Consider the following 12101-nt stretch of genomic DNA (forward strand, 5'->3'; position numbering starts at 1 on the left):
CCTGAACCCAGGAGGCGGAGGTTGCGGTGAGCCGAGATCGCGCCATTGCACTCCAGCCTGGGTAACAAGAGCGAAACTCCATCTCAAAAAAAAAATGTTAAAAATGCAACCTTGCAGAATTTCCAAAGCAAGAGGCATCATAGGCCGAGACACACGGCACATACCGACAACCCTTCCGACCCCTCCTCTCCCTGAGCTTCGGGTCCCACGCTGGTTACAGCGTACGCAGTCGGCCACTCTCCGTCCTCCTCCACTGGGGCTCTGATTGTCCCCCAGAGAGACAATGAGGGGTCCCGTCACCCATTACGACCTGTGCTCCAGAGCTTGGCTGCTCCCGCACCCTCCTGCTTGGAAACCCCCAGCCTCGCACCTTCTGCTTCAGCACAAAGGAGGAAAGCAACGTGCCCAGCCCCCAGACCCACATCAGCACTGCTGGGAACAGCAAAAGCAGCTTCAGAGATGAGCTGAATCCGAATTTCAATGATCTGGGCTCTTCCTGCTCCATCTGGGACAATGGATTACCCGCCCAGCGCAGAGCAGGTGTTCATCGAACGTGCCGGACTGAGAACTGAATACATCAATATATATATCTTTGTGCTGCTGGGTTTCCTTGAATAATGGGCAGTGTCAGAAAAGAAGTCATGGGAAGCTGGGAACTTTGGGGGCATGTGCTTCTGATGTGCCTGAGAGACGTCATCTCTATAACCCCAATTCAGCCCCACCATCCCCTAAAAGACCCCAAGCTGCCCTTCCCCGCACTAGAGGGAGGAGGAAGGCGGAGCGGTACCAGCCTCACTTGCTGGGAACGTCATTTCAGGCTGACCTGCAGAAAGTGGGGACGTCTGCAAGTCGCATGCTCTGTTCCTGTCCCGTCTTCCAGCTAACGATTACTTAAATAAGTGCTTCGGTCCCGAGTGACTCTAGGTAACAGTTAGTCCCCAAGTTCCAACAGCCTCATTATACACGAACAACCACAACCATGTGGGGACTGGAATGCCAAACAGCTCTCCTCCCTAGAAGCCATACGTTAATAACATCATGGCCCCACCCCCTTTGGCCAGCTGGGGCTGATGAACGGAGTGCTGGGGCAAACAGAGGCCCTCATGAGGGTGGGGGCAAGACAATAGGCTGTCCTTCCAGGGGCCGCCCCGCTGTCCTGGCTAGAGGAATCATTCAGCTGCAAATACATTCATACCAACGTGGGGGTCCCACAATACCCACCCCCAAACACACATTCAAAACACTCGATGATACAACAAAGAACCACCCAAAACATTCCCAGTCACGTTCACCAACACACACACATAAGAAACACTCACTCATGGCAAACATACATGCCTAGTCCCCAGCCAGGTTTATGGGCCCGAAAGGGGAGGACCATGAACCAGCTGCACCACGCCCTCCCACCATAAGCAGTTATAGAGTCTCCTCTGTCACCCACGCCAGAGTTCAAGGGCACGATCTCAGCTCGCTGCAACATCCGCCTTCCAGGTTCAAGCAATTCTCCTGCCTCAGCCTCCCGCGTAGCTGGGATTACAAGCATGCAGCACCAGGCCTAGCTAGTTTTTTATATTTTTAGTAAAGATGAAGTTTCACCATGGTGGCCAGGCTGGTCTCGAACTCCTGACCTCAGGTGATCCACCCGCCTCGGCCTCCCAAAGTGCTAGGATTACAGGCATGAGCCACCGCGCCCGGCCCTTTTGTTTTGTTTTATTTCCTTGTTTCCGTTGTGTGTTTTGTGCAGTTTCTAATTTGCCTATCCCGTGGTTCCCCCACTCAAAAGCACACAGACACAAGAGGCACACAGAGGGAGGAGGACAAGTTAGAGGCCTCAGCCTCTTCCTTACAATCCCACTGCTTTTCTACCAGAAGAAGTCAATGCCTCTGCACGTGTTTGAAGCGGCACTCCCACGTGGCTCCAAGAGCTGGTACCACCTTGCAGACCCTGGGCTGAAGCTGTAGCCCAGGCAAGACCAGAACAGCGGATAAGCCTGCAAAGTAGGAAACCCAGAGAGACAGCAGAAGTCCCTGCTCCAAGGGAGGAAGCTGCCACACGCCCCACTCAGGCCTGGTCTAATGAGGTCTCCAGGGCACCTCCACAGTGAGGCTGGCCCTGGACGCAGGGCAGGGTCCCAGTTCCCGGCCACCTGACCCTCTGGGTCTACCCAGCGGGCACCGTGAGCAGCTGGTGGGCTTGTCACCCCTTCCCAGACCCCCAGCCCCAGCCATGGGCTCCCATCTGGTACTATTGGTATTGGCCACAAGGGGGCCTGGTGAGCCATTGTGGGAAGGTCTACACCCACAGCGGGGACAATCTGGGTTCCGTTCATCTCACAGCCAGCGATGGATGAGGCTGAGGTGGGTGACGGCAAGGCAGATCCATCCAGAGAGAGCCCCAGGCCTCTTACAGTCCCAGACACCCTTCCAGGAGCCTTTCAGCGCCACACAGGGCAAGCGATACACTGTGTCTTTGGCCACACAGCTCATCAGAGGGAAGGGTGAGCAGGGGCCCTGGGAGCGACAGGTCTGCGCATCGTGGCCGTGCCCTCCCAGGCCTTAAGACAGGCCATGTCTGGAGGAGGGGGTGCACCCGTGATCTGGGCTCAACCTACAAGGCTGAGGCTGGCACGCGCTCTCAGGACCATTGCCTCCTAGAACTATCCAGGCAGCATGGATGGGGACTGCCTCTGGAAAACAGGGTATCCCAGAAAGGAGCCCGATGCCTTCGTGGAGAGGGTGAGGCAGTCACGGGGTCTTTGCTACCAGGGGCAGAACCTGGCTTTGAGCATGAAAGGCCTGTCCTCAGCTGGAGCAGAGGGGGTCTCAAGTCTTCCCAGGGGACAGCCCCCCCACCCGGCTCAGCTCTACGGAATTCTGCACACCTCGGGCAACAGGGTCTTTGTGCCTCCACTGGCTGATCAACCTGGTCCCATAGTTCCCCTGAAACTGCACTTGTCAAGGTCACCAAGGACCTCCATGCTACCAAATGCTACAAGAAGCTGTGCCCTCAAAAGTCCCTGGGAAGTGGCCAGGTGCAATGGCTCACGCCTGGAATCCCAGCACTTTGGGAGGCTGAGGCGGGAACATCACAGGGTCAGGAGTCTGAGACCAGTCCGTACAACATGTTGAAAGCCCGTCTCTACTAAAAAGACAAAAATTAGCCGGGTGTGGTGGTGCATACCTGTAGTCCCAGCTACTCAGGAGGCTGAGGCAGGAGAATCGCTTGAACCTGGGAGGCGGAGGTTACAGTGAGCCGAGATCATGCCACTGCACTCCGGCCTGGGCGACAGAGCGGGACCTCGTCTCAAAATGGAGAAAAAAAAGAATGCATGCCCTCATCCTGACTGCTCAGCACACCACCTCCGTCATCTGTCGTCTCCCCTCTGGGCCTTCTCGACCCGCCAGCTCTCCCGGTGTCACCTGAGCCCTCCCTGCAGGCTCCTCCTCCGTATGACCCTGAGGTCAGGGCTCAGCGTAGCGCCTCCTCTCTCTGTCTACGCCATCCTCCCAAGCTGCCCACCCACTCTCATGAATTTAACACCATCTCTACGCTGATTCTCCACATGAATGTCCCTAACTGTGACCTCTCCTTGGAGCGCCAAATGAGCATCTCCAAATGCATGTTTAATTTCTCCACTTTTCATGAGGATCTCAAACTTGGCCTGTGTTCCCTGAACCTGCCCCTCCCCAGGCACCTCCATTTCAGAAAATGGGACTGGAACCTATCCATTGCTCAAGCCCCATCTAGGATGACTAAACCTCAAGATACCTCCTTCTCCCTCATCTGCCACGTCCAATCCATCGGCGCACCCTGCTGCCTCGACCCCCTCAGCACACCCTGAATGCCCCATTTCTCACCATGTCCACCCCCAACACCCCCAAGTCCAAGCTCCCTCCTTCATTTTTTGCCCAGACCCAGACAACAGTCTCCCGTCTCGTCTCTCTGCTTCCACTTTTGCTGACCTGTAATCCATTCTCCACGTGGCAGCCAGACGTGAATCACATCACTCTGCTGGTGAAAATACACTCCCCCGCTCCAGGAAGGTCCCCAGGCCTGGCACGTCGGCCCATGTGCAGCCTCCCCTGTAACACTACTGCAGCCGCGCAGGCTTCCTCTGCACTCCGCAAATGTGCAGGCTCTTCCCTGCCTGGGCGCCTCTGCGCTTGCTACGCCCCATGTCCAGACACACTCCTGGCCTTCATATGGCCATTCCTGCCCCGTCTCCAGGGCTCAGCTTAATGTCACCTCCTCCAGGACTCCTCCCTGGCCCCCACAGAAAGCCATTTCTCCCTGCCGTGAACACTGATATTGGTGAATAGAACTTGAAACCCAGAGCATCCAAACATCCTCCGCCAGGACACCCATCAAAAGCTCAGTCTCGGGACTGTTTTCTCATCTGCTGACCGTCTCCCTCACTGGAAGGTAAGCTCCATGAGGACAGAAATCACATCTGCCGTTTCCACTGCTATATCCTCCGGCCCTAAAGCACACCCCAATCTACAGCAGGCACTCGATAAATATTTGCAAAGTGAATGAAGGGTGTCTGCTAGCACTCTCATGTATAAGGTGCTTCTGGGTGGGAGAGCAAACAATACTAACTCTTGCTAGAGCATTCAGGGAAGGCTTCCTGGGGGAGGTGGCATTCAAGCTGTGTCTCAGAGTAAGGATGAGGAGGAGGAAGGGGAAGAAGCCTAAGCAATGGAAGAGGGCAAGCATGAGGCACGTGTGGGGAAAATAATCAACCTCACCTGCTCACCTGTGTTGCTGTCAAATGATCCCTACCAGGAATGACTTTACCAGGAACCACCTCACCAAGTGCCCCGGGAGATGCCCCAGGCAGATATGTGTGCGCCTCCAGCAAAGAGGAGGCTGGCCTACCTTCTCTCACCCTCTTCTTAATAAATACGGCCGCACAGACACCTGGCTAGGCCAGTGGATTACCAGATTCCAGCCACACCCTTCACAGGCCCTGACCCTCCACAGGCAGATAGGAATCTGGATGAGATTCCCCAAAGGCCCCTGCCATTTTTTTTTTTTTTTTTTTTTTTAAAGATGAAGTCTCACTCTGTCAACCAGGCTGGAGTGCAGTGGCACAATCATGGCTCACCGCAGCCTCAAACACCTGGCTCCAGGGATCCTCCCACCTCAGTCTCCCAAGTAGTTGGGACTACAGGTATGTACATCCATGCACAGCTAGTTTTTGGTTTTTAGAGACAAGCTACGTTGCCCAGGCTGGTCTTGAACTCTTGGCTTCAAACGATTCTCCTTCCCTGGCTTCCCAAAGTGCTAGGATTACAGGTGTGAGCCACTGAACCCAAATAGCTCCCTGCCCTGGAAGCTCCATCCAGCTGGTGAGTCCAGGCCAGCCCCAGGGTCCCTCGGGAGCTTGCCCAGAGCAATCAGGGTGACAGTCCACATGAGGCTGAGGCTATAATGGCCCACCCCTCCCCATCCCTCAAAACAGCTGATGACCAATTCCCAGCAGAGACCATCTGGGTCTTGGTGCAGGCCCCCACGCACATCGAGCGAGGAGAATGAGAGCTTATCGGTGGGCTGGAAGGCGCTGCCAGAGTGTTTGCCCGCCAGTGATATTGAATTTTAAACATGTGTGCCTGTTTACTCACCCAGCCGGAGCCTCGCTGACCGCCCGTAGCCAGGCAACACTATCTGACCTGGGGGACCAGGAGGGGGACTTTCCGTGCCAGGCTGGTCACCTGGGGAGAGTTATCTATGCACTGCTCGTCTGAGCAGAATGCAGTGCCTTCGTCCCCTCCCTTGCCTTCCCACCCTCACCCCCAGGTGACCCCAGACCCGCCACCTGTCAACCATGGACGGTCCAGTCCGTCAGGACAAAACCCAGGGTGCCCTGGTCCCGGGAATGGAAGCAGTGGCGTGGTTAGAACTGGACGGAGGCAGATTGCAGGATTAGGTGTCATTATCGACGTGGGAGACAGCTTTGCTGTTTCCCGGCCGGCCGCATGGAGAGCCAGCAGGCTGAAACGGCAGCAAGGAAGGTACAGGTTAGATGGGAGGAAGCTGATGATGTGTCAGTGGAGGCAGACAATGGCAGCTTCTTTCAAGTAAAACTGGGCAACTCCAAATCGGAGCTGGGCAAAGCTTAACATGTGTCTTTTTTCTTCCCCTCTCAAGGAGTGCTGACTTTTCCACTGGGATGGGGGAACCAGCAAGCAGCTGATGGAAGGTAACAAAACCAAGGTCGTGGCTCCTCTAGGCTGGTCACTTGTGTGTCCTTTTCCCTGTGGAAATGCTTAGGGACCTATGCCCCTCCTGCCCTTCAGATCCCATGGTCGTGGGATCGGGGCAAGGACATCTGATACCGTATCATCAGTCACGGGCTCGCAAAGCAGCAAAATCAGGCAGGGGAAGAACTAGTCACAGAGCCACAGAATCCCACAGATAGAAGACCAGCCATGCGGCGGGCCAGCCAGCATTTCCTCTAGGAAGCAGGTAGAAATGCCCATTTTACAGATGAGGACCCACGTCTGAACAAAACCCATGAAGGTGGGTCCTTGTGATAAGCCAAATAATGCCCCCAACACTCGCACCCAAAGACGCCCTTGTCCCAGTCCCCCCGAACCTGGGAATATGTGAGGTTACATGGCAAGGGGGCGTTCACATTGTGGCTAGAATTAAAGCTGCCAATCAGCTGCCCCTGAGATGGGAAGAGGAGCCTGGATGATCCCAGGTGCACCCAGGGTAACCCAGAGCCTGGGTAATGAGAAGGGAATCAGAGAGATGGTGGTGTGAGAAGATTTGCTCCAGAGTGGCTGGCCTTGAAAACAGGTTTGGGGCCAGAATACAGGTGGCCTTCTAGAAGCTGACAAGGCAAGAGGATAGATTGTCTCCTAGAGCCTACAGAGGGAATGCAGCCCTGGCAATATCTTTTGTTTTTCTGAGACGGGGTCTTGCTCTGTCACCCAGCCTGGAGTGCAGTGTCGCCATCTCAGCTCACTGCAACCTCTGCCTCCCGGGTTCAAGTGATTCATCGGCCTCAGCTTCCCAAGTAGCTGGAATTACAGGCGTGCACCACCATGCCCAACTAATTTTTGTATTTTTAGTAGAGACAGGGTTTCACCATGTTGGCCAGGTTGGTCTCAAACTCCTTACCTCAAGTGATCTGCTCAGCTTGGCCTCCCCAAGTGCTGGGATTACGGGCGTGAGCCACCTCACCCGACCCCTGGCAATATCTTGATTTGATCCCAGTGAGACCCATTCCAGAACTACAAGATGATAGATGTGTGCTGTCTTAAGCCACTAAGGGTACGGCCATTTGTGACAGCAGCCGTAAGAAACTAACAGAAACCTCCCAACGGGTTCAAGTGCACGCTGGCTTGAGGAACCGTAACAGCCTATGCCATGCCTCTGAACTGCTGGCCTCAGTCCCATCCTCTGAACTGCAAAGCTCTGTGGCATGTACTCACAGTGTGCGGTGAGCTTTATTGTGGTAACTGCCTTGAAGCTCTGAGCTGCTCCTCAAGAAACCAAGTGTGCACTCGTGACTGCCACCAGGCCTGGGACCCACACAGCAAGGAGAAAGGAAGCCAAATGTGTCGCAGAGACCATGCCATGTGGAGAGGATGTGGGCACTGCCCGTGGAGGTAGAGCTGTCCACGCCGAGTCAGGCTGGCCCGAGGGCCTGGGATGCCTCAGCTTCCTGGTTCCTGCCTTCACAAATAACACTAACCTCAGTTGCTCCCTTGCTCTGCTCTGATCAGGTTCTTTTTTGTTTTCCAGTGAAAAATAACTTTTATTGAGACCCCCTCCAGCAAAATCTGTTCCTGGCCTTAAGCTCCTTCTCCCTTTGCGATTCAGTCTTTCTTGAGTGATCCCATGAATGCCTTCTTCTCCTCCACGGTCTGGAAGCGGCATGGCCAAGCTTGGAGGTGGTGTCAGCGATCTGATGGTCAGTCTTCTCCGGAGCCCGCCGCTGGGTCTGCACCAGCAAGGACTTGCAGAGGGTGAGTGCTCGCTGCTTGGTTCCCATCACACAGCCTTTCAGCAAGACAAAGTCATTGGTCACTTCACCACAGGGGACAAAGCCACCTAGAGGGTTGATGCTCTTGTCACACAGGTCACAGTCGGCGGGGGCGCTGTTCTTGATCAGCTGGCCGTCCCCGACAAGGTAGCCCCGGCCGACCTTACAGATCTTCCTGTCGATCTCCGTGTGGCAATGGTGGCCTTTCTGCCCAGTGCGTGCCACAGAGAAGACCACACGGGCGGTATGCCATGCCCCAATACAGGCCACCTTGCGCAGGCCTCAGTGGGTCTTGCAGGGCAGCTTCTGTGTGTGCCAACAGCTGGTGACCCCTTTGTAGCCTTTGCCCTTGGCCACACCGATGACATCAATCATCTCGTCCTGCCCAAACACTTGGTTCACAGGTACCTGCTGCTCCCACCTCTCGTCGGCCCAGTCCAGTTTCTCGGCCATGGTGCCTCCGTTCACCTGGATCTCCACCAGGTGGGCCTCCTTCTGGTGCAGAGGAAGCAGGCGCATCTGGGCGTGGGCAGTGACGCGGTGACTTGGCAGTGCCGGGGTGACTTGGCAGTGCCTCTTCATGCTGCTGAAGTCCTGCTCCAGCTGCTTCTCGCCATCCTCATCCTGCCACTTCTTGCAGTAATTGGTGAAGGCCTTCTTCTTAGATTCATACCAGTTCTTATGGAAACGCCTCTTACACTCACTGTTGATGTGCTCAGCAAAGACGGTCTTAAAGGTCCGGAAGCCTCGAGGGGTTTCCATGTAGCCCACAATGCCCACAGCCACCATGCGTACTGTCCCCACAACGGTCACAGCCTCCACCATCTTTTTCTTGTTCACCTTGGATCCTGGCCCCTTGACCTCCCACACGATACGGGGTCATGCCAGCCTTGTATCCCAGGAAGGCTGTGAGGTGGACCGGCTTGGAAGGGTCATCCTTGGGGAAGCTCTTCACCTTCTCACAATGCCTGCTGCTACATTTCCGAGGTAGGAAGCCGAGGGACCCATGTCTGGGAGCAGAGAATTTTCTGTGACGCATCTTGCCGTCAAATCCCACCCGTAGAGCTCTTTTTTTTTTTTTTTATCTGAGACAGAGGCTCACACTGTTGCCCAGGCTGGAATGCAGTGGCATAATCTCGGCTCACTGCAACCTCTGCCTCCCGAGTTCAAGAAATTCTCCTGCCCAGCCTTTCAAGTAGCTGGGATTACAGGCACCCACTACAAAACCCAGCTAATTTTTTTATCTTTAGTAGAGACAGGGTTTCACATGTTGGCCAGGCTGGTCTCGAACTCCTGACCTCAAGCGATCCACCTGCCTCAGCCACCCAAAGTGCTGGGATTAGAGGTGTGAGCCACCATGCCAGGCCCAACCAGGTTTCTAACCTGGCCTGGCACCATGCTGAATGGACCCTCCCCAGGCTTTGCAGACCCACCTTCCTGCTCTCCAGATCTGACCAGGGCTGCTGACCTGCTTTCTGCCTTTCCATTCTGGTGTTTGAAGGACTCACTCTGAGCTCCGTGGCCTGGAAATACCTTCCAATCAACCCCCTCCTAGAGAAACGGCAGGAAGAGCATGCTCCAAGGAATTCCTGACCTTTTCAGCTTACCTTGGCAATGGCGTGGCTCAGTGTTCCCACCCAAATCTTGAACTGTAAACTCCACGTGTAGAGGGAGGGAGGTGATTGGATCATGGGGGTGGTTTTCCCCATGCTGTTCTGGTGACAGTGAGTGAGTTCTCATGAGATCGGATGGTTTAGTTTGGAAACTCCTCCTTCACTCTTCTCTCTCCTGCCACCTTGTGAAGAAGGCACTTGCTTCTCCCTCACGATTGTATGTTTCCTGAGGCCTCCCCAGCCATACAGAATCGTGAGTCAATTACACCTCTTTCTTTATGAATTCCCAGTCTCTGGTATTTCTTATTATTTATACTGCTGTGAAGTATTTCTCTACAGCAGTGTGCACACGGCTCATTTTACGTCACTTTCGGAAGAGGGTTTCTGTGGTTCTTGCCTCCTCATAGCCATTATACCTTCAAAGAACAGAGATCACATCTTCCCAGTTCAACTAAGTGTCTCCAAGCATGAGGTCAAGCAGGCATGAGCCTCAGCTCCGGCCTCCTGTCTCCCAGGGCCCAGCTCTCCAGATCCCAGAACTGACGACCGAAAAGGGGCACTCACATACAGTCCTGAACCACAGCTGGAATCCTCAGTGGGATGAGGCCAGGGTTAGATCCCCAATGGGATTCTCAGATTTCTCCTGATCCCCATGGCATCTCTAAGGTGAGATGCCATACTAGTCCCCTCCGAGCCTGGGCCACCCACCAGGACTAGACGCTGGAGAGGAAGGACCTCTAGAAAGAGCCACAGGTCATCTGGCGAAGGTCTCAAACCCAGATGCCGTTAGGGGCCGGGGAGGATACAGGCTCCAAGACAAAATGGGATTGGGGAGGGGACATTCCCCCCAAAGAGCATTGAAATATTTTTTTAACATTGTGTTGCCCTAACAAAACAGATCTGTGGACAAACTCAGCCCACCCCACCAAGGTACGATCCTTGATGAAGCAAAGTCAACTCCTCCACCGGCCCTGTCTCATCCCCGCTTTCCCTCTCCACCTCCATTGCCACTGGCCTCTCTCCTCCACCTTCCACCTTCCCTCCCTCCTTCCCCCTCCTTCCCTCTCCTTCCCCCCAACCTCCTACTTCCTTTTCCCCAAATTCCTCCTCTACAGCAGATGATGCCACTCGGTCATGCACCCCCCCACTTCTGGCTTCCCATTAGAGACAACCAGCCATCATATCAACATCTGACATTTCAGAAACTTCTCCGTCCTGCTGCCAAATCAAATCAGCTCAGCCATGCCATTTGCCAACAAACCCTGTTCACTCCCGAGACAGGCTCTGCTTGATTCCCACATGTAACCGAGCCCCGGCTGGGAACACTCCCTCCAAGCACCTGGAGGTACAGACCCTGTTACGCAGCCTGTTGTTCTCCAGACAGGAGCTCCCCTCAAAAGGAGCACTCTCGGAGTCCACAGACCGCACCGTCCTTCCCCCAAAATCACCTGGCTCTTATAGTCAAAGCAGGGGGCCAAACTCTATGTGTAAAGTTAAAATTATCTTTTTAAATTAGTATCTCGGCTGGGCACAGTGGCTTACGCCTGTAATCCCAGCATTTTGGGAGGCCGAGGTGGGCGGAGTTCAAGGCCAGCCTGGCCAACATGGCAAAACCCCGTCTCTACTAAAAATACAAAAAATTAGCCAAGTATGGTGGTGTGCACCTGTAATCCTAGCTGCTCAGGAGGCTGAGGCAGGGCAATTGCTTGAACCCGGGAGGCGGAGGTTGCAGTGAGCTGAGATCACTGCACTCTAGCCTGGGCAACAGAGCGAGACTCCATCTCAAAAATAAATAAATAAATAAAATAAATTACTATATCTACCCCAAAGGTTTGGTTCTTTTTGTCACAATCTTTTTCCTCACTGTTAGAGAACTCTTAGAGAAATTAATCTCTCTTACAGAGAGGTAACATTTCTCTAAACTTCAGCAACTCCTTCTGAGCCACTTATTTTTTTCTCCACTAGTTAATGCCATGAAAATTGAATTTAACTCTTTTTATTACAAAGGAGCACAAACAGTGTGATCTCATTTGCGTTTGCCTCTTTCTGTGTGTAGGATGCCAAGATGTCTGGGTGCTTAGCAAATAGTAAAAATAGATATTTCCGGAAGGTAGAATTATTATTAGGACATTACTCATTTTTTAATTTTCTCTGTACTTTACAATTGCTTTAACTTTATAATAAGCATATATCATTTTATTTAAAATTGTTTGGGTAATTTTTATTTGCTAGTTACTTGCACACACACCAAAAAAAAATCTTGTAAAAATTATCTAAGAAAACAGCCAGGTGTATTGGCTCACACCTATAATCTGAGTACTTTGGGAGGCTGAGGCGGGTGCATCACCTGAGGTCAGGAGTTCAAGACCAGCCTGACCAACGCTGTGAAACCCCGTTTCTACTAAAAATACAAAAAAATTAGCCAAGCATGGTGGCAGGTGCCTGTAATCCCAGCCACCTGGGAGGCTGAGGCAGAAGAATCACTTGAACC

The 12101-nt window shown here is 53.6% G+C and overlaps 1 protein-coding gene and 1 pseudogene across 17 annotated transcripts in view; both read right to left on the reverse strand.

Annotated features, from left to right (window-relative positions):
• RAP1GAP2 (RAP1 GTPase activating protein 2) overlaps positions 1-12101 on the reverse strand; it is a 273881-nt gene that overhangs the window by 102478 nt on the left and 159302 nt on the right. The window lies entirely within an intron of this gene.
• On the reverse strand, positions 7150-9127 carry LOC108313290 (annotated as a pseudogene).

Source organism: Cebus imitator, unplaced genomic scaffold (genome assembly GCF_001604975.1).
Source record: "Cebus imitator isolate Cc_AM_T3 unplaced genomic scaffold, Cebus_imitator-1.0 Scaffold136, whole genome shotgun sequence".
NCBI classification, from domain to species: domain Eukaryota; kingdom Metazoa; phylum Chordata; class Mammalia; order Primates; family Cebidae; genus Cebus; species Cebus imitator.